The sequence below is a fragment of the Gorilla gorilla genome, chromosome 1 (genome assembly GCF_029281585.2).
Source record: "Gorilla gorilla gorilla isolate KB3781 chromosome 1, NHGRI_mGorGor1-v2.1_pri, whole genome shotgun sequence".
Lineage (NCBI taxonomy): Eukaryota > Metazoa > Chordata > Mammalia > Primates > Hominidae > Gorilla > Gorilla gorilla.
This window is the reverse complement of record NC_073224.2, coordinates 57,368,885-57,371,726: the sequence shown is the minus strand read 5'-3', so window position 1 is coordinate 57,371,726 and position 2,842 is coordinate 57,368,885. Positions and strand designations below refer to the sequence as shown.

General features: G+C 39.9%; 1 pseudogene; it reads left to right on the top strand.

Annotated features, from left to right (window-relative positions):
* The first annotated feature begins 1,506 nt into the window (after window positions 1-1,506).
* Window positions 1,507-2,429, top strand: LOC101141685 (elongation factor 1-alpha 1-like; annotated as a pseudogene).
* The last annotated feature ends 413 nt before the right edge of the window (window positions 2,430-2,842 follow it).

Here is a 2,842-nt window from a genome sequence, read left to right as displayed (position 1 = left end):
TTATATGTAAGCACAAATCATATTCATAACAGCACTTTTGTTGGGTAGATTGATGGTACTTTTATACCTCCTGAATTAAAGTTCATATAAATATGTGCTGGAAATGTCTAGACTGAAATATGATGTCTGAACCTGTCAATGTCTGAGAGAAACCTTTTATATCAATCTGAATAGTTTAGATTTGATCTTTGCCCCTAACTCTTGTAGAGTTCTTGAAAATGTACTACAAATAATGCCTATAGCAGCAAAAGGACCTTTACTCTAAGGTATATGTGTCATAGTTGCTAAAGAACAATATTAGAAGTACATAAAAAATTCTACCAGGAATATGAGCCACTTTTGCCTCTAATGAGGTACCTGTTAAGAATATAAGTCATAATCTAATAAGAGACAAGTGGCAAATATAGTTAATGTAAATTTTTATTTTAAAAAAATGGTATTTCAAGTTTCAGCTCCAACATGTAAAGAGCTTTGAAGTTGTCACTTGGGTACTTAGAATAAAAAATAACTGAACAAATTGGGGGGAAAATAATTTTCTTGAGGTTGCAGGGCAAACCAGCTTTCAGAAATCTGGAAAGATGGACAAGTTCACAAAAACACAGCTGAATTCAGTTGATCTGGTGCAGAAGCTGCTGGAACTATAAACTTGTAGAGACAGTTAAATAGTAATGTTGATGAATGGATGAGGGTTAAGTGTAGACTTCCTTCAGAGTGAAAGATGCCTTGGAGCTGCATTCTCAATACTTTCATGGAAATCCAGCAGGTTTGAAAAGCCAAGAAAACTCACTTCTTATTTTTGGCAGGAAGAGGTGAAAGATACCATTTTGAAGTATGACCAATGTGTTCTCCAGATGAATAATAAAGGTCCATTGCCCTGTGAAAAATATTTCACCAGAGCTTTATCTCACATAGGCAGAAAAGCAACTTCAGCCCACCTCTAGCCTTCCTGTGTCATCCAAGGTGCCGGTGGGTGGTAGGGAGGGAGCAAAGGTGAAAAACTTAGGTCACAGACCAGGGACTTGTTATCAAAGAGGTTTCATGACTTACTTGCTCATGGTCACATGTCCAGTTGAAGTATAAAAGCATATTTAGTAGTTCCAAAATAGACATTCTTGAGGCTTCTAATATAGAACTGAATTTAAAATAAAATAAAAATAGTTTTTCTTTTGCAACAAGTTTGCCACCAGAACACAGGTATTGTAAAAACCACCCCTAAAAGCCACAATGGAAAGTGAATAAAATTTGTATCCACATGGTTGCCTTGGACCCCAGGTTCAGGCAAGTCCACCACTACCAGCCATCTGATCTATAAATATAGTAGCACTGACAAAAGAACCACTGAAAATTTTGAGAATGAGGCTGCTGACACAGGAAAGGGCTCCTTCAAGTATTCCTGGGTCTTGAATAAACTGAAAGCTGAGCCTGAGTATGATGTCACCATTGATATTCCCCTCTGGAAATCTGAGACCATCAGATACGACTATCATTGATGCCCCAGAACACAGAGACTTTATCAAAAACATGATTACAGCCACATCTCAAGCTGGCTGTGCTGTCCTTATTGTTACTGCTCACATATACGTCACAGTAGATGAATTTGAAGCTGGAATCTCCAAGAATGGGCAGAGCCATGAGCATGTCCTTCTGGCTTCCACACTGAGTGTGAAAGAACTAATTGTTGGTTAGCAAAATGGATTCCGCTGAGCCACTCTACAGCCAGAAGAAATACAAGGAAATTGTTAAGGAAGTTAGCATTTACAGTAATTGGTTACAAACCTGCCATAGTAGCATTTGTGCCAATTTCTGGTTGGAATAGAGACAACATGCCAGAGCCAAGTGCTCACATGCCTTGGTTCAATGGGTGGAAAGTCACCTGTAAAGATGGCAATGCAGTGGAACCACACTGCTAGAAGCTCTGGATTGCATCCATCCAAACCAATGTCTTCAACTGACAAGTTGCATCTGCCTTTCCAGGATGTCTACAAAATTGGTAGTATTGGTAATGTGCCTTTGGGCTGAGTGGAAACTGGTGTTCTCAAACCCAGCATGGTGTTCCCTTTGCTCTAGTCAATGTTACAACTGAAATAAAGTCTGTTGAAATGCACCATTAAGCTTTGAGTGAAGTTCTTCCTGGGGACAGCATGGGCTTCAATATCAAGAATGTGTCTGTCAAAGATGTTCGTTGTGGCAATGTTGTTGGTGACAGCAAAAATGACCCACCAATGGAAGCAGCTGGCTTCACTGCTCAGGTGATTATCCTGAACCATGCAGGCCAAATCCCTGCTGGCAGTGCCCCTGTACTGGATTGTCACACAGCTCACCTTACTTGCAAGTTTGCTGAACTGAAGGAAAAGATTGATTGCCATTCTGGTAAGAAGCTAGAAAATGGCCCTAAATTCTTGAAATCTGGTGATGCTGCCATTGGTTGATGAGGTTCCTGGCAAGCCACGCATGTTGAGGACTCCTCTGACTATCCTCCTCTGCGTCCTTTGGCTGTTCGTAATGCGAGATAGATGGCTGCCATGGTGTCATCCAAGTAGTGGACAAGAAGGCTGCTAGGAGCTGGCAAGTTCACCAAGTCTCCCCAGAAAGCTCAGAAGGCTAAATGAATATTATCCCTAATACCTGCCAACCCAGTCTTAACAGTTGTGGAAGAAAAGCCTCAAAACTCTTTGTTTCAACTGGCCATTTAAAAGACTGGCTAATGATAATAATGCATCATAAAACCTCTAAAAGGAAAGGAGAATGTTTTGTGGGCCATTTTTTTTTTATTTTTTTGCATGTGGCAGTTTTAAGTTATTAGTTTTTTAAAAACAACTTGACCAAAAATCTGTCACAGAAT